Source organism: Ornithorhynchus anatinus, chromosome X2 (assembly GCF_004115215.2).
Source record: "Ornithorhynchus anatinus isolate Pmale09 chromosome X2, mOrnAna1.pri.v4, whole genome shotgun sequence".
In the NCBI taxonomy this organism is placed as follows: Eukaryota; Metazoa; Chordata; class Mammalia; order Monotremata; family Ornithorhynchidae; genus Ornithorhynchus; species Ornithorhynchus anatinus.
Window position 1 is genome coordinate 26441588 of NC_041750.1, and position 19444 is coordinate 26461031.

General features: G+C 47.0%; 1 protein-coding gene and 1 non-coding gene across 3 annotated transcripts in view; one reads left to right on the forward strand and one right to left on the reverse strand.

The window, feature by feature from the left end:
- The window catches only part of CDKAL1 (CDK5 regulatory subunit associated protein 1 like 1), a 303837-nt gene that overhangs the window by 131044 nt on the left and 153349 nt on the right, over positions 1–19444 (forward strand). The gene's annotated exons all lie outside the window — the stretch shown is intronic.
- On the reverse strand, positions 7365–7502 carry LOC114807501. Its single transcript, XR_003755562.1, has one exon. It is a non-coding gene; the product is annotated as a small nucleolar RNA SNORA7 (small nucleolar RNA).

Below are 19444 nucleotides of genomic sequence, written 5' to 3' on the forward strand. Positions count from 1 at the left end.
GTGAGGGACTGGGGAAGAAAGCTGAGAGAGGGCTGGAGAGGTGGGAGGTGTGGTTCCAAGTAGGTTTTAGCCCTAGCACTGTATTCAACTCGGAGTAAATAGTGAGCCCCTGGTTGTCTTGCCGCTGAATTTCAAAATTTCAATGCCGTTCAGTCTTTGGTGGGTTTCCAACTTCCGTTGGGTGCGGGGGAGGGCGGAGAGGTGCACTTGGACTTCCCGTGCCAAAACGTTCTCCGTCCTCCCCCGTCTCTGCTGATTTCAACAGCCTGGGACACCGCATGTATGCGGAAGTGTCCCTCAGAAGCCACCATGGACACTCACTCCCTGTTTGCCCCAGGTTCGAGCAGAGGCTGGGGGAAGGAGGCAGGTGCAGGCTGAGCCCCCAGATCGAAGCCTCTCCCTGAGCTGTTCCCACGTCACTTCGATAACAAAAATTTTCAGGGTGAGCTACCACACCGATGCCCTCAGGCTGCCTTAACTATAAATTCCCTTTTCTTTTTCTGGGCGTACACAACAGGGCCACCGGCTCTGCGTCCTTTGCTTTTTGTAGGCTCATATTTCTGGATATCGTTTTTCCACTTGACAGCCAGTGCAGCGGAACGTAGAGAGCCCTGGATTTCCACTCCGGGTCCCCTTCATCGGAAAAATGACGTGCAGTCGTGTTATGTAGCTGGTATAACATTTTTGTCAGCTCTGAGTCACTCTGTACCTCCCAGACCTGAAGAAGAGCAGCGTGGCCTAGTGGAAAGAGCTCTTGCCCGGGAGTCAGAGGACCTGGGTTCTAAATCCAGCTCTGCCAGTTGCTCTGCGACTTGCTTGTTCTGTGACCTTGGGCAAGTCACTTATCTTCTCTGTACCTGTTTCCTCAACTGAAAATGGGGATTCAATACCTGTTCTTCCTCTTACTTCAGACTCTGAGCCCCATCTGGGATAGGGACTGTGTCCACCTTAATTGACTTGTACCTACCCCAGTGCTTAGTATTTATCACATAATAAGTGGTTAACAAGTACCATAAAACAAACAAAAGTAATGGAGTTATAATTGCAGCCTCTATCCTGTCCTTGACCGTGCTAATCTTTTTACCATGCAAATTCTCGTTTATTTGCTCACCTTTAACGATATTGCGTATGACCCCTCATTCCAGAGAGGTGACCAGGAATAGAGCCTGAAAAGATAAATACTATTGAATGAATGAATGAATGACCATTACCTTCCTCACTTTATAAGTAGAGGCTCCAGAAAAGATGGATGAAAAGAAAATTCTCTGCTTCTTCCCCTCTTAATTCCCGCACTCCAGTGCTGGCTATTGAAGTGATTGGTACGGGTGGAAAGAGGGAAAATGTATGCCAGGCTCAATCCTAAGTGCTTCAGGGGCAATTCTGGGCTGTCCTGAGGGAATTCTTTAGGTCAGAGGTAGGACGTTTGACTGGAGCCAGGGGCTGATGCATTTGAAGAAGATTCGGTTCAGGGGGCAAGCCTATGGATTGACTTTTCACGTGGAGCTCAGAGCCTGGAAAGGTGAAGGCGAGAGAGTGTTTTAATCCCATAGAAATATTTTATCTCCCCCCCAATATCACAAGCTTGTATCTGGGGCTACTACCTGACACATACATATACACAGACACACACACACAGGCATGGCCACACACACAGCTATTCTTCACCCACTGATAAAAGAGATTGTTAAGTGATCTGGCAATGCATTCTCTCACTTTTCCTCTAAAGAAGTCCCCTGGTTAACATCCTAGTGAGAAACAAAAGTATTGCTTTTTGTTCCCACAGGATTCAGGTCATTAGTGGACACTGACATTTTAGGTTTACTTTGCCACAGTGCCAGCTAATGAGGGGGGAATTCTGTGGGAACTGCTAAGGAAATATCAAAGGTCCGAGAGAGTTTACCGGCTGACTGATAGCTGTGAACCTGCTTAGAAAACATGAAGAGTGGGTGTTCTTATCTGTTTAAAAAAGAGAAACAGGCTCTAAAGAGGAGAATGCAAGTTTCCCGCCTAACCTTGATGCCTTGGTTGTGGGTGTGTGCTGATTGTTCTCTTAGATTGTTCAACATCCTCTGGGTATGTGATCTCCACTGAGAATTGATCCGTAATTTATTCATTGCATTTGTAATGTATTTACTATATCTGTAATTTATTTATATTTATTATTTATATTGTCTGTCTCCCTCTCTAGACTATGAGCTCAGTGTGGGCAGTGTATCTGCCAACTCTCTTGTACTCTCCCAAGCGCTTAGTAGAGTGCTCTGCACACAGCACTCAGTATATGCGATGGATTGATTGATAGAATTTTAGAATTTATCCCGGCTCTGTCTCCTTGCTATATGACCTAGGGCAAGTCACTTAATTTCCCTGTGCTTCAGTTTCCTCAACTGTAAAATGGGTATTAAATACCTGTTCTCCCTCCTACTTAGACTGTGAGCCCCATGCAGGACAGAGACTATGTCCAGCATAATTAATTTATATCTACCCCAGGGCTTAGAGTAGTGTGTGACGCATGGTAAGCACTTAACAAATTCCATTAAAAAAAAAAACAACCAAAACCTGTCACGAGCCTTCAGCAGACAAGGTTTCTCTCGCTACAGCCTGCGATCGATTCAGACTGGGGGTGTCCTTCCAGGCTCTGAACCCCAGCGGCCATAGGATGGATCCTAAATTTTACAGCATTTCAGGGCCGAAGAAGTTTGTGTGGCAACGGGAAACTTTTAGAGACTGTTGTCCTGAAAGAAAACCCCTCGAAGGACTCTAAAGAGGCAGCCTCCGACTGTAAATGGTACCGGGTTTTAGATGTCTGTTGTCAGGGGAGTTTTTGATCCCAGCCAAGAAAAGTCATTTGAACAATTTCCTCTCCCTTCTAGCGATCTCGTGTTTATTGGGCCCCCGTAATCACTAGTTGATGCCCTGAAGTCAGGAAGGGAAAGTCTGAGCCGGGACCAGAATCCAGAATCCCTTTCTTGAGGCCTCATGTTCTACCAAATTACACATTTGTCCAAATGGCCCCGTTTCTAAAAACGCCATCAGCTGATAGCTGAATGAATGCATACACGCCCCCTTTCCAAATACGCTTTAAGTCGACGTTAAATAATGCTGGAAATAAAAGGGAGTCTTTTCAGAGATGAAATCTCATGCTGACTGTTCTCTTCTCTGCCACAGAAGAGGTACTGATTTAATTTCAAAGAGCCAACATTATTAAAGTTAAAATTCCGTGTTTCTTAAATAGAAGCTTTACTTGCCCTTTCTTTGACATCCTCATTCATTAGTCCCTTTGATTCACTTAGCCTCTCTTCTCTATGCCCTCCCTCTCTCCTCTTTGACTGAAATTATATGGGCAGTGTACAGTCGATCAGTGTGTTATTTATTGAGCCTGGGCTGGGAGCTGAGCTTGAGGAGAACGCACGTGGAAGGAGATCAGATCGCTGTCCACATGGATTAGTCATTTCCATGTCAGTTCAACTCCATCACGTCTGGAACCCGGGGATTCAATCAAGCTGTCGGTCAGTGCTGTTTACTGAGTGCCCGCTGTGTGCAGGGCACCGTAGTAAGCTCTTAGAGGAGAACAGACGTGGTGGTTGGTAGAAGCAGCACAGCCTAGTAGATGGAGCACGGGCCTAGGAGTCAGCAGGACCTGGGTTCTAATCCCGGCTTCGCCACTTGACTACTGTCTGACCTTGGGGAAGTCACGTCCCTTCTGTGGGCCTCAGCGACCACATCTATCAAATGGGGATTAAGACGTTGAGCCCCACAGGGGACAGGGACTGTGTCCAACCTGATTTCCACCAGGAAGCCTTGCCTGACTAACCTTCCATCTCCCCACCCCATTCTCCCTTCTCCATCTCCTCTGCATTTGAGTCCGTACCCACTTAAGGTTTTGGTACCACAGCACTTACTTATATATACTTATATTCCATCTCTTCTCCTATCTGTAATTTACTGTAATAATAATTGTGGTTTTTGTTAAGTGCTTATTATGTGTCAAGCACCGTACTTAACACTGGGGGTAGATAAAAGATAATCAGTTTCCACATGGGAGTCACAGTCTGTGTAGTGGGGAGAAGAGGGATGGTATATCTCCATTTTATAAATAAGGAGACCGAAGCCCCAAGTAATAAAGTGATTTGCCGAGGTCACCCAGCAGGTACGTGGAGGAGCCGGGATTAGAATTCAGATCCTCTGACTCCCAGGCCTGTGCTCATTCCACAAGACCACGCAACTTCGCTTTTAATATCTGCGTCCCCCACTAAATTATAAGCACCTTAAGCAGGAATCGTGTTCTGGCAACTCCCTTGGACTCCCCCAAGCTCTTAGTAGAGTGCTCTGCAGAGTGTCAGCGCTCTGTAAATACCTTTCCTTGGTGGAGTCACTGATAGAATCCCACATTTGGTGGACCCTTGGGAAGAACCTGTCAATCCATCAATCGGTCATATTTATTGAGCACTTAACTGTATGCAGAACCAGGAATTGTGATCTTCAGTCAATCAGGCACCCAGCGGTGGTGATTGAGCCCTTGCTGCGCTTAAGCTGACACTTGCCCCCTCCCTCTCTCTCCCTCCTATGCCTCCTCACTTCCCTCCTCTGACTCCCAAAGATCCGTAGGGACTCCACAGAGTCGCCGCAACCGGGACAAGAAGCCTCAGAGCCGCCGGCTCCAGGCTGAATCCCAGGCGGCAGAGGGTGGGGAGGGAAGGGGACGGTCTCCATGACCAGATTTCCCAGGATACGGCCATCTCCACCAGCTGCTGATCAAGCTGTGTTTCAGCTTCTGTTAACTCCCAGGCAGAGTCTCCTAACGGCGCAGAACGAGCGGTGTGAAAACAACGTGCATTCTGCCATCTGTGAAATCAAAATGTCGAGGCAGCGAACGGGCCCGTTTTCATAGCTCTAAATGGGCTCCTTCCTCTTGTCCGTTCTGCGGTCCGTCTGCTAAGATATCCTCAGTCATCTGTGAATAGGCTGCGCAGGATAAATAGCCTAAGCCCGTTACAGGAAACTAATGTAAAATGACATAAGCGACAGGGAGAAAATGAAATTTCACCCGAGACTCAGAACTCCTCGGAGACGTCTGGTTTTTTTTTTCTTTTTTTAAATCCAATAAAGACGTTATTGTTTCTACTTATGAAGACCCTTGTGCCTTACCCCTTGGGAGTTATGGTATTCTGGCCCTGGTCGTGCGTTGGTGAACTAACCGATTCCCTCTCCTGGCCAATTCCCTGAGTGGACAGTCAGTTCAGTCTTTCGGTTTTGAAATCAAGAACTTTAGAGATATCTCTTGGCTGGACTGGTTTGGGATGTCCAGCTCAGGCATCAGGATTCTTGGGGTGCTCAACTAGTGGAAAGAGGACAGGTCTGGCTTTCTTTCGGGGAATCTGAGTTCTAGAAGCATCGTGGTTTAGTGGAAAGAGCGCAGATCTGGGAGTCAGAGGACCTGAGTTCTAATCCTGGCTCGCTACTTGTCTGCTGTGTGAGCTTGGGCTAATCACTTCACTTCTCTGCCTCAGTTCCCTCAGCTGCAAAATGGGGGTTCAATTCCTGTTTTCCCTCCGTGTGAGCCCTGATCATCTTGTATTTACCCCAACACTTAGTACAGTCCTTGACACATAGTAAGCTCTTAAATATAACAATCATTATGGTTACTGTTGTTATTGTTATTATTGTTGTTGTTATTATTTGTCTCAGCACTGCCCCTGGCCTGCTCTGTGGTCATGGACACGTCACTTAGCCTCTCTGGGCCTCGGTCACCTCATCTGTAAAAGGGGGACAATAATGCTGGCCTTCCTTTCTCTTATGGGGATGTTGAGGGGATGAAATGAGAAAAGGGTTGCAATTCATTACAAAAAAATAGGTGCTCTACCTAATCGAGGTAGTAGGGTCATGACCTTCATTTGTGGTTCTTATTTGCCATATTAATAACTCTATATGCAGAGAACATTTCTGCTAATTCTGTTGTGTTGTGCTCTTCCAAGCACCTAATACAGTGCTCTGTACTTAGTAAGCACTCAATAAATAGCACTGTTTGATTAATGGTTAGGAATGTACTATTTAGAGCACGGGCCTGGGAGTCAGAAGGACCCGGGTTCCAATTCCGGTTCCTCTCTTTGTCTGCTTGGTTACCTTGGGCAAGTCACTTGACTTCTCTGAGCCTCAGTTACCTCGTTTGTAAAATAGGGATTAAGACTGTGAGCCCCACGTGGGACGTGGACTGTGTCCAAGCTGATTGCTGGGATGGACATAGTGCAGTCATATCAGACCCAGTGCCTGTTCCCCATGGGGTTCACAACCTAAGGGGGGAGCAAGAACGGGTATCGAATCCCCATTTTACAGGTGGGGAAACTGAGGCCCTGTGAAGTGACTCGCCCAAGGTCACACAGCTGGCAGGTGGCACTGCAGCGGTAGAATCCAGATCTCCTGAGGCCAGACTCAGACTCTTTCCACTAGTCCCAGGGAGCTCCTCGTGCACATTCCAACACCTCACGGACACGCGCGATCAAAGGATTTCAGTAAGAAGTGCGCTACACAGATATTTGTTGACTTGCCAACTGCTGTTGATTATATAACTGGGTCCTCTATGGAACAACTGCCGAGAGACAAAGGCAGATCGATCCAAACTCTTAAAGCGATTTGGGCACAAGAAAAGGATCTCTCGACGGCACGCAGCTCAACACAATTGTGTGTTTTTGTTTGTTTGTTTAAAATGTCAGCGAAGATTAAGGGGCTTTTACGGTTCCTCCCTCGTTTCCTCTTCTCCCACCTCCTCCTGTTTCATCTTTGCACTTGGATTTTCACCATTTATTCACCCCTCCCACGGCACTTAGGTACATAGCCATAATTTATTTATTTCTATTAACGTCTGTCTCCCTCGCTAGGCTGTAAGCTCATTTTAGGCAGGGAACGTATCGGCCAACTCTGCTCTATTGTACTTGCCCAAGTGCTTAGTACAGTGATCTGTACAAGAAAGCACTCAATAAATAGGATCGATCGATTGATATTCTCTACTGTAATGTCCCAGGCTCTCAGCGCAGTGGTCTGCATACAGAAGATTGCGAGGTCATTGAGACCGGGGGTCTTGTCTGTTAACTCTATTGCTTGATTAATTGATGGTGGAGGTAAGGTTCCTCGATAGGTACTTGGTTGTTGTCGTCTTATGCTGTCGAGTCGTGTCCAACCCTTAGCGACGCCGTGGACACAGCTCTCCCAGAAAGCCCCACCTCCCCCTGTAATCGTTCCGGTAATGTATCCATAGTTTTCTTGGTAAAAATACGGAAGTGATTTATCACTGCCGCCTTCCGCACAGTTAACCTGATTCTCCACCCTCAACTCTCTGCCGTGCTCCTGCTGCCCAGTGCAGGTGAGTTTTGACTTGTAGCGGATGACCTTCCGCTCGCTAGCCACTGCCCAAGCTAGGAATGGAATGGATGTGCCTCTGCTTGACTCTTCGTCCCATAGTCGAGACTGGTAGAGGACTGGAAACTCTCCAGGTGCAATCCTGAGAGGTGCTTAGGTACCTGTCTGTAATTTAATTTAGTGTCTCTCTGTCTCTCTAGACCATAAGGCCCTTGTGGACAGGAAACATGTATATCAACTCTGTTGTAGTGTAGCATGGCCTAGTGGAAAGAGCACGGGCCTGGGAGTCAGAGTTGTAATCCTGGCTCCGCCACCTACAAGCTGTTTGACCTTGGGCCAGTCACATAACTTCTGTGGACCTCAGTTCTCTCATCTGCAGAATAGGGATTCACTACCAGTTCTCCGTCCTTCAACTCTCATCTCCATGTGGGACCTGATTATCCTGTATCTACCCCAGTATTTAGAATGGTGCTTGGCATACAGTAAGCGTGTAACCAATTGTCATTCTCTATTATTATTACTCCCCCGGGAGCTTAGTAAAGGGCTCCACACACGCTATTTTTGATCCTAAGGAGAGTCTTGGAGCAGTTCTTATGGTGACCTCGCCTTCCAGGAAAGCCAAAGTCAAAGTGGAGCTTGTGTCAGGAGTTGCAACTGATGAATGTTAGAACTCTGGGATCTTTCAGATCAAGCCAAGTGGTGCATGTTGGTTTTGGACAGTCCTTGACGGGAATTTCAACGGCCTCAGAAGGGTGAGGGAGGCTATAAACTCGTTGTGGGCAGGGAACGTGACTACCGACCTTTGGTACTAGCCCCAGTGTTTAGTATAGTGGTCTGCATTGTACCGTTGATTAAGACATATTGCTACCTGGTGGTTTGCCAACCTGTTCTCTGTGGGAGATTTTCCGGGCACAAAATCCTGCTTCATGGTGCGAGTGACTTTTATCGATTTGTGCAGCCTCTGCAGATTTCTAGCCCCGGTTGTCGATTCTTTCCAGCCCAGAGATTATTAAGTTCGGTCCGTTGCTCGTGTGGAAATGAAAAAGCTGTGAACAGCACAGTGTTGGCCTCGGCCCACACGATGGGGCAAATGGAAGTCAAAGTTTTTATGTGGAATCTCATCTGCATTCTACAGCCCATTTGGAATACTGCCATTCCTCCTGCTTCCTTCCATTAGTTCCTGAGGTTTAGGTACTTTCCATTTCTCTTTATGGGTTTCCCCGGAGTGGGTCATGCGACGTCATGGAAGAAATAACGTCTCTGGGAGATTACACCGGGGTGTCGGTTATCCGTGTTCATGAGGCGGGATTAGCGTGGCCTCACAGAGGCTCTGGACATGTTTGTTGACTGTAGGTTTGTAGTGATAATCTTTGAGGTATTTAAGTATCTTCTCTGTGCCATGCACCGCGCTGAGTATTGAGTATTGTCAATCCATTCAGATGCACTATCCCTAATTCATGGCCAGTATTTTTCCTTTTTTTTCCCTCTTCACGCCAAACCAGAGATCAATCAATCGGTGATGTTTTTTGAGTGCTTACTGTGTGTAGAACGATAAACTAAGCACCCAGTAAGAATTGCCGGTAAACTGAAATATCCACAAATCTAATGTGCTGGACATATATGTGCACATTTTCTGCTAGGGAAGGTGTGGGTCCATAATTATATTCTCATGGGTGTCCAGATGTCTTTAGAATACAAGAAATCCATCGGTCATTCAGTGGTAGTTTTTGAGAGCTTGCTGTGTGCAAAGTAAACTCTTGGGAGAGTACAACAGAGGAAGTAGAACGATCCCTATCCTCAAGGAACTTGCAATCTGGGAGGAGAGACAAGCATTAAAATGAATTATAGGTTTGGGCCAGCTACCCAGTGGAAGGATATGTTCTTGTCTGAAGGAGCACTGATTAATTATGGTTTAAAGATAGAGGAAACAGCACTGAGACCCTAAGGAATGATTCGCTGAATCCCCCTCAACAAGCTGAAAACAGACTCAGTTTCATCCCCTCCGCCCTCCCAAGGCCTTTTTGAGGACATTGTAATAGTGGTCTCTTACATTGTCAGGGTGCCACCCTCTCCCTCCGTTTTGTGTTTGTCGCTCCCCATAATCATGAGCAGTAGATGAAGCTAGGTGGGAGGTGACAGGGAAACTGTTCCAGGTTTGAGGATTCTCTAGACTGTAGGCTCTCTGTGGGCAGGGAATGTATCTCCCAAATCCACTTTTTATTTATTTATTTCCTTTTTTTGGTTTAGTTTTTTAATGGTATTTGTTAACTGTGTGCCGGGCAGTGAGGTAAGGTCAACTAATCAGGTTGGACACTGTCCCTGTCCCACTTGGGGCTCACAGTCTTAGTCCCCCATTTCCCAGGTGAGGTCACTGAGGCCCAGAGAAGTGAAGTGATTTACCCAAGGTCTCACAACAGACAAGCGGCGGAGCCGGGATTAGAACCCAGGTCCTTCTAAATTCCGGGCCTTTGTTCTACCCACAAGATCATGCTACTTCAATACCGTATATTTCAGTACAGCTACTCCACCTAGCACATCGTACAGTGCTCTGTCCATAGTAAGTGCTCGATAAATACCACTGTCTAATTGATTGGTCAGCCCAAGGAACGGTGAGGCTGGTTCCAGGAGGAAAAAAATAGTTTGGTCATCAATTTTGCCCGGGCAAAGAGAAGAGCTGGCACATCACAACTGTCAGTCAAACAACGGCACTTCCACGGATCACATCTATCGATTTTCCCAAATGTGGAAGTGCATAGATATTTCCAAGGAATAAAATGTTGTGCAATCATGAAAAGCAAAAGCAGTAGGAAGGCTCAGAATAAAGTGAATCTGCTAAACCTGAAACGTTGGGGAACACTGAAATTTAGACGAAAGTATCTCAACTTTTGAACAGACTCATTTCTGCCCGTTGGATAGAAATTGATTTCTTCAATTTCTGCACATTTTAGCAACCTTCGGGAGGTTTCTTTAGTCGTAAAATAATTTATAAGCTGCAATTTGACCTTCATTTACCGTTTTAGGGGCTTTAAAATGAAATTCATGTGGTAATTAGTTTTTGGGAGAAAGGGGAAAGGAGCGTGGTCTCCTGTTAATCCGGGAGGGAACAAATCAAATAAAGATTTTTAATAATTTCTATTACAGCTTTTGGCTGGCATTTGAATGTTCCAGTGATAACATTTCAGCAGCTGGAGGTTTGCTTATTTGGGTAAAATATACTCATTCCTGTGGGTTTGGATGAAGTAATGTGTGAGGCTGTTACCTCGCATTTGGATTTTTTGGGGGGTTTTAAGTTTTTATGTTCAATTTGTGGCCCCTCAAGCTCCTTGCCTTGAATGAGGTTGGGGGAGACCGCAGGTATTGGCAGACATCGTTCTCAAACGTAGAGGCTTTAGTTCGAACTTGGAGTTTATGGTTAAAAATTCACTGTGGAATCGGCTGTGGTGTTTTTACGTTGTCTTTTACGATAAAGGGCCTGAGGTCCAAACGCGCCCTGCAGTGAAGGTTCCTGGGATGGTCCTTTACTATTAAATGCAAAATTTAAATTTAATACCTTCAGCGGTGTAGCTGATCCAAGGTACCGCAGGGGAACTCATAATAGTTATTTGTTAAACACTTTCTTGGTGCACGCACTGTACTAAAAGCTGGAGTTAGATACAAGATCGTTAGGTTGACCACAATCCATGTCCCAGATGGGGCTCACAGTCTGGAGTGGAGAAAGAACAGACTTGACTATCCTTGACAGGTTCTACCCTTCTACCCTGGAGGCTCCTTGTGGGCTGGGAACTTGTCTATCAACTCTGTCGTGTCGTACTCTCTCAGTAGCCCTGGACACAGTAACCAGTTAAGAAATACCATTGATTGCGGGGGGAATATTACCGTTAAGGTCCATACAGGCATTTAATCAGCATTTTACAGATGAGGAAACTGAGGCGAGCAGCAGAGCCGTGACGAGAATCCAGGTCCTCCGACTCCCAGGCCTGGACTCTTTCGACTAGGCCATCCTGGAGCCGTTGGACAGTGTGAGGCAGTGACTCCTCCTACTCCTTTCTTCCCGGGTCCGGGCCATGCAGAGAAGTGAGGTAGGAAGAGTAGTCTCAGTGACTAGACCAAGGTCACCCAGCAGCTAAGTGACAGAGCTCAGTTAACCAATCAGTCATATTTACTGGGTGCATACTGTGTGCAGGACACTGTACTAAGTGCTTGGGAGAGTGCAGTAGAGTTGGCTGCCCACCATGAGCTTACAGGCTAGAGGGGGAGACAAGCATTGATATAAACATGTTACAGATAATGACCTAAGGGGCTGAATAAAGGGAACGAGTCAGGGCAGAAGGGAGTGGGAGACAAGGAAATGAGGGAAGGCCTCTTGGAGAAGATGCGTCTCCAAAAGTCTTTGAAGTTGGGGAGAGTGGATGTCGGATAGAATAATAATAATAATAATAATGTTGGTATTTGTCAAGCGCTTACTATGTGCCGAGCACTGTTTTAAGCGCTGGGGTAGACACAAGGGAATCAGGTTGTCCCACGTCGGGCTCACAGTCTTCATCCCCATTTTACAGATGAGATATGAAGAAGGAGGGCGTTTTGGGCCAGAGTTGGGTGAGAGGTCGGTGGCGAGATAGATGAGATTGATGTACAGTGAGTAGGTTGGCATTAGAGGAGAGAAGTGTGCAGGCTGAGGTAGGAGGGAGTGAAGTGATTGAGCGCTTGAGTGATTGATTGTTGTATTGTACTCTCCCAAGCGCTTAGTACAATGCTTTGCACACAGTAAGCACTCAGTAAATACGGTCGGCTGACTGACTGGTTTCAGGGTGCCACATGGGGATGGAAGAAACAGGTCGAGGGCAGCGATTATGTTTATTAACTCTTTGTAATAATAATAATGTTTGTATTTAAGCGCTTACTATGTGCAGAGCACTCTTCTAAGCGCTGGGGTAGATACAGGGTAATCAGGTTGTCCCACGTGAGGCTCACAGTTAATCCCCATTTTACAGATGAGGCAACTGAGGCACAGAGAAGTGAAGTGACTTGCCCAAAGTCACACAGCTGCCAAATGGCAGAGGCGGGATTAGAACCCACAACCTCTGACTCCCAACCTGGGCTGTTTCCACTGAGCCACGCTGCTTCTCGTAGCCGATGGTAAGGAGTTTCTGTTTGATGTGGAAGTGGGTGGGCAACCACTGGAGGTTCTTGAGGAGGGGGCAAAAATGGACCGAACGTTTTTGTAGAAAAATGATCCGGGCAACAGAGCGAAGTATGAACTGGACTGGGGGAGAGACAGGAAGCACGGGGGTCAACCAGGAGGCTGATAAAATAAAGCCGGGTAGGATAAGCGCTTGAATTAATGTGGCAGCGGTTTCGACGGAGAGGAAAGGGGCAGATTTCAGTGGTGGTGTGAAGGTTGAACAGAGCCGGGATTGGAGCACAGGTTCTCCGAGTCCCAGGCTGATATTACCAGGCCACGTTGCTTCGGTGTCAGGACTTTTTCTCAGGACCGCTGACAGGATGGACTCGTTTCACTTTAACGTCGGTATCGTAGCGATCGCGCTACCAAGTATACCTTGGCTAAAACATTTCCTTTCTCCTCCCTTTGAAGGACTTTGATTTCAATAGAGTGGGTAAAGCCCATTTCTATTTAGCATAGATAATGGCAGATCTGTGACATCTCCGAAGTCTGTTAGTCCAAGAAGTGCTCTTGCAGGCTGTGGTAAAGAGGATAAAACTGTGAAACCAAAATACTGTATTTCCAATTGTACATAAAAGAATTCAAAATCTTTCATTATATACCTTTTTACATCGTAATTTGACCGTGCACTTATATGTTTGTTTTAATCACTGTTTTTTTATCATATCGATATCGTGTTGGTCAATTTGCGAACACATTCATGTACTTTAGCTTATTTCCTAGGGGAAACTAGACTTTGTTTAGCACTCTTTCGCTGAACATTCTACTTTCATGGAACCGATTAAAATCCCTAACCAGCGTCGAGCAGTACCCGCCATGTTCCACGCTCCCCGGGATGTAAAGAATTAGTGAGTTATGGGGTAGTTAAGACTCTGGCTTAATGGGAGTGTATGATGGGAAAAGCTTAATGATGCAATATTTTGTCACCCACAAGGTTTATGACAATATAACTGAAATGAGTCTCATTCTCTCCCGAGTGCTGTAGTGCGAATTGTTGGAAAGTGGAGTTAAGTCTGTAACTGCCTTTCAGAGGCCACGGGTCTCATAACTGACCCTGTACACACCATCTTCTTTCTGCTTTTCCGATTGCAGCTGCTTTCCCATCTGCAGGGACCCATTTATCACCCACTACTAAACTTACCTTCCCGTTTCCATTGTTTTTTGGGTTTCAATCCATCAGTGGTATTTGTTGAGCGCTTCCCGCGTGCAGAGCGCTGTACTAAGCGCTTGGGAGAGTACAGTTCAACAGAAAAGGTAGACACGATCCCTGCTCACCAGTTTCATTTTTCAGACCTTTCCTGGCACCTTGCATCCAAGCGAAGCCTAGGAGGTATTTTTAATTCTGTAATTTGTTCTGCGGGAACAAATCTCTTCGACTAAATGGGGCAAAGGAGGCACAGCCATCTTGTGTTTATGCAGAGTTGGCAGTGTCAGAGCCATAGGGGCCAGGCCTCCTGACTCCCCTATCATCAGCCAAAACAGCATGAGTAATTCATGTATCTATTTTGTAGAGAGTACTCAACAAGCCCCGTGGGGCATTGCGGACCTATAACTAATCAGTCAATCCTATTTTTTGAGTGTTTACTGGGTGCAGAGCACTGTACTGAGCACTTGAGGAGTACAAAATAACATAGCTGGTAATAGTGCTGATGATGATGGTATTTGTTAAGCGCTTATTCTGTGTCGAGCACTGTTCTACATACCAGATAGAAGGTTATAAGGTCGTCCCACGTCACTTCACTTCCCTGTGCGTCAGTTACCTCATCCCTAAAATGGGGATTAAGACTGTGAATCCCATGTGGGACAAGGATAGGGTCCAACCTGATTACTTTGTACCTACCTCAGTGCTTAGCATTTGGTAAACACTTAGCAAATGCCATAATAATTATTACTATCATTAATAATAAAAATAATTAGTAACAATGGTATTTTTTAGTACTCAGTATATTAAGCACCATCTTTTCCTCAGCTCCCCTTCTGCATCACCTAGATTCGCTCCCGTTGCTCTACTCCTGCCCTCCATCCCACAGCTCTTATGTATATGCGTATATATCTATAATTCTATTTATTTATATCGATGCCTCTTTACTTGTTTTGATGCCTCTCTCCCTGCCTTCTAGACTGTAAACTCGGTGTGGGCAGGAATTGTCTCTATTTGTTGCTGAATTGTACTTTCCAAATGCTTCGTACAGTGCTCTGCACACAGTAAGCGTTCAATAAATATGGTTGAATGAATGAATGAAAAAGCACTGGGGTAGATACAAGACAATCAGGTCAGATACAGCCCCTGCCCTATAATGGAACTCACAGTTCAAGGAGATAAAGCAAATATAGAACCCCCATTTTACAGATGAGGAGACTGAGGCGCAGAGAAGTTAAGTAACCCCACATGTAAGGTCACAGAGCCGGCAAGCGGCAGAGCTCAGAGAGGGCAAGAATCAGTCAGTGGTATTTATTGAGCGCTTACAGTGTGCAGAGCAAGAGGTGGCTGAAGGGTTGAAAAGAACTGGGGGATACTGATAATTAGTTGGGCAGCTCTTTACCAAACACCCAGTCCAGTTTTGCGTGAACCTGGGTCATTCAGTAACCATCTGATGAGCGACAGAATGACAGTTGACCCCTTTTAGAAGGTCAAACCGTGCCGCAAGCCCGTCAGAAATTTGGTATGTGAGGAATCTGAAGTATCCTGCCTCTGAAAAAGTTTTGCATGAAAGCACATAGATGGTAGGAGAAGCCAGCTTTATACCAGTTAAAGAACAGCTCTCTTTGGGATGGAAAAAATACAGTTCATCCAGTGCCTGGAAGCAAATACCAGCTGCTTCTGAAATGTTGAGGACAGTACCAAAAACTGTGAAAGAGCAAGAGAGAGACCTCGGCAGTGAGGGCTTAGAGCTTTGAATTTTGAAGGAAAATCAGTGAATTGAATACCTACTGTGTGCTGAGCCCTGAACTGAGAGCCTGGGAGAGGGCAATAGAATTAGAAAACACCATCCCTGCACTCAAGGAGCTTACCTATAGTCTGCTGGGTGCAGAGCACTGTACTGAACTCTTGGAGAGTGCAATAAAGTTGGCAGACAAAATCCCTGCTCTCGAGGAACAATCTAGTTGGGGAAGAAGGTCCTCCAGAAGGAGGTTTTGTTAGTTTTAGCCAGGGAATGGCTTCTTTTTTTTTTTTTTTTTTTTGATGTTTTAGAAGGGGATAATTTGGGGGTTTCATTATTTTCTTGTGAAATTTGGTTGTTAAAATGGGGTTTGCCTTTTGAAGTTTGGGTTTTAGCAAGTGGTTCAGGTTAAAAAAAAATGGTGGGGGAGACCCTCGCGGAAGAAGCTGACTGGGGGGGGGGGGGGCGAGGGTAAGAGCCAGAGATGCAATGGAATTTCACAGTGGAGAGGGGCAAGCCGGGGGTACGGAGTGGCACGGGCTTATTGGAGGTGGGCAGTGCAGGAGGATAAGGCTTCATGTCTAATTCCCACTGGTGTGTTTTTTCCTTAAGGTATTGGTTAAACGCTTACCACGTGTCAGGTGTTGTACTTAGCAGTGGAGTAGATACAAGATAATCGGGTTGCACACAGTCCCTGTGCCCCACGGGGCTCACCGACTTCATCCCCGTTTTCCAGATGAGGGGAACTGAGGCCCAGAGAAATGAAGCGACTCGCCCAAGGCCCCACAGCAGCCCAGGTCCTTCTGATTCCAGGCCCGGGCTCTAGCCACTAGGCCACGCTGCTTCTCTAATTTCCTGGAAGGGATCACTCCAGCTCAGACTGTCTTTGTGTCCCCCTCGCCGGGATTTACATAGCGGGTTGGTACCGTCTCTTCAAGATAGCTTGTTTTGTGCTTCCAGCTGCTCCCCGATCTCCATTGTGCCGAACAAGCACTTATTTCAGTATGTCCTTGATAAAATTAATGAAAGCATCTGCAGAAGCCACGGCAGCTGCAGGGCCCTTATGGAAGCCAACTTCTGCTTAGCATTGTGATAAAAGAAATAGTTTGGTGCTGGAAGCTAATGTCGGCTTATTTTTAGCATAAAAAGAGTTGCACCTGCCGCAGCTAGAGTCCTGAGGTTTGTTGATTACACGTTCTTGTTAGCGCCATTGTTATTGGTAAAATGGGGGTGATGTCATCCTTATCAGACCGAATTGGCACCCCGTGGAGTGGCAAATAATTTGCCCTCCGCTGTGGAGCGTGGGCCTTGTGTTCCGAGTGTCTGGAGTGCTCAGGTTTTCCCTGTCGGATGCGGGAGAACTGCAGAGGTGTATGAAAATGAAAGGGATTGATACTTGTAATCAGCGTGCCTAGTAATAGCTAAGGTATAATGAAACCTAAGTGCACATTTCGGGTAATTAGACCGCTACCAGGTGGGGCCCTGGGGCTTCGCATGTATAGAAACTGCTTGAGGTGGCGGATGTGAAGCGGCAAGGAGGGCCACGGCACCATCTGGTATATTCTCATTTTCTCATTAATTCTCCCGTCCCCGAAGCCGGGGCTCCATTGACTTTGAACAGCGCTTCATCTGTTCGGTGGCCCGTTCGGGTTGGGGGACGGCCCGGAGCCGCGGGGGTGGCGGGAACCCGGGGCCACGATGGACGGACGAGCTGCCGATCCCTCTCCTCGCTGTCCCTTTCCTCCTCCCCGAGTCCCGTCTTCAAACGGGAAGGTTCTGCTCCTGGCCGGATCTTTCGGGATTTCTGTGAGGGGAGATTTCTGGATGCACCGAATCTTTCTGGGTCTCTGTAAGGGGAGGTTTCTGGACGCACCGGTTCCTTCTGGATCTCTGTGAGGGGAGATTTCTGGACATGCCAGGTCTTTCTAGATCCCTGTGAGGGGAGTGTTCTGGATGCACCGGGGCCTTCTGGAGCTCAGTGAGGGGAGATCTCTGGACCTTGCTGGACCTTTCTGGATCTCTCGGAAGGGAAATTTCTGGAACTTTTTGGACCTCTTTGAGGGGCAGTTCCCGGACGTTTCTGGCTCTCTTTGAGGGAAATGGTTTATGGGTCTGACCCACCACCTCCAGGCAGGATATCCTCTTTAAGGCATCTGGCTTACCTAAAACTGAAAGAACCTGATGGGTGGATCAAAACCCACCTAAGATGCAAGTGCAACTTTCAACCTCATTCTCTTTCTGGTTCACTCCAGAGTGAGAGATTACTTGTCAGTTGTCAGTTTTATTGTTTGTCTGTTTCTGTTTTTAGTACACAGCAGACAAGTGGTGGGCAGAGCAAGGATTAGAACCCATGACCTTCCGACTCCCAGGCCCGCGCTCTATCCACTTTGTCATGCTGCTTCTGATGTGGGGAAGGGAGGGAATTCCAAGCCAGGGGGGCAAAGGGAACGAGAGGATGGAGGAAGAAGGGATGTGAGAGAGGTCCAGCTTTGCTTCCGAAGGATGAAAACGGCAAGTTGGGGATTAGCGCGAGATGGTGGGGCCAGAGGGTGGAGAGCCTTGAAAAATGAGCTGGAAGGAGCTTTTGTGTGATGTGAATGAGACCCAGGAAGCCAGAGGGGCATTTGAAGGGGGGGGAGCGCTGTGAACTGAGCCACACTTAATCATTCGAGCAGTGGTATTTATTTAGCGCTTTGTTCTAAGCACTTGGGTGCTTCAGAAAGACGATCTACGTAGCAACACCGAGGGGTATAGACTGGATGGAGAGGAGGCTGGAGGCTGGGAGACCAGTGGGGAGGCCGAAGCTCTAGTCTGGCTGGGGAGGGGCCAGAGCTTGTTACCAGGTTTGTAGCAGCTTGGACAGGGTAGAAGGGGAGGGGCTGGGAGAGGCCATGATAGAAGAACCCGAAAGGACTCGCCACTCCTTCCCTTCCTCCTTCCCTCCATCTCCCTCTCTTTCCCTCCTGACCCCTCATCTTCCGTCTCCATTCCTTCACCCTTTCCATCCCCCATCTCCTTGATAGATTCAGCCACTTACTGGACCCAGCCATCTACCCTCCAAACCCTCTTGCTATCGACCGTGATTTGGGCACGTCGAGAAATAAACCCAAAAAGCCCGGTTCATTTAAATGTCAATTAGAAAGTTAGCTGATGTTTCCAGTCCTATTTTAACGCCCGTAAATAAGCCTTGCTGAGGGGGGGGAAAAACTCATTTGAAACAGTTTTCCAAAACATTTCTAAAACATTTCATCACCCACCATGTGTCGTTGCAGCATCTGAACCCTGGCAGAAACAGAAGAAATAGGACGAACATCCGTGAGGAAAAAAGAAAGGGGGTCTAGTTAGATCAATTTTCCCATTGTTATTCCTTTTATCACATCTCTGTCCCTGCTTTGATTTTTCCGCAGTTTTTTTGAGGCATTCCGCCTTAAGACGTTCAGTTTTACAGTGAAAGTTCATAAGACGTATGCCTTGATTTCCTAAGTTGCCAACAGCGGGTTTCATCTGGACGGCCACCGAAGGCATGACATTCGGCCTCTTCTTTCTGGCGTCGCTTTGATCCTTTCTGCGAGTGAGATCGTCTCTCTTCCAGTATCAGAGCTTCACCACCCACAGGGCAGAGAGTGAGGCTGGAAGGGGGTCCTGAGCTGCCTGTCTTGAGGGAATAGGAGTCGGGGAAGCCCGTCTCTCCAGGTTGTCGTCCTTAATTAATAATAATGGTATTTAAGCACTTACTAGGTGCCAGGCACTGTCCTGAGTGCTAGGATGGATACAAGGAAATTAGGTTGCAACTGGCAGAGCTGGGATTAGAACCCAGGTCCTTCTGACTCCCAGGCCTGTTCTCTATCCACTACACCTCACTGCTTCTCTGCCTCTTGCCTGCTGGTTGGCCACGGACAAGGCACTTACCATGCCTGGGCCTCAGTTTGCTCGTCTGTGAAAACGGGGATAAGATACCCGTTCTTCCCCCTTTGACGATGAACTCCAAGTGGGACAGGGACTGTGTTGATCTGTGCATAGAACAGTGCTT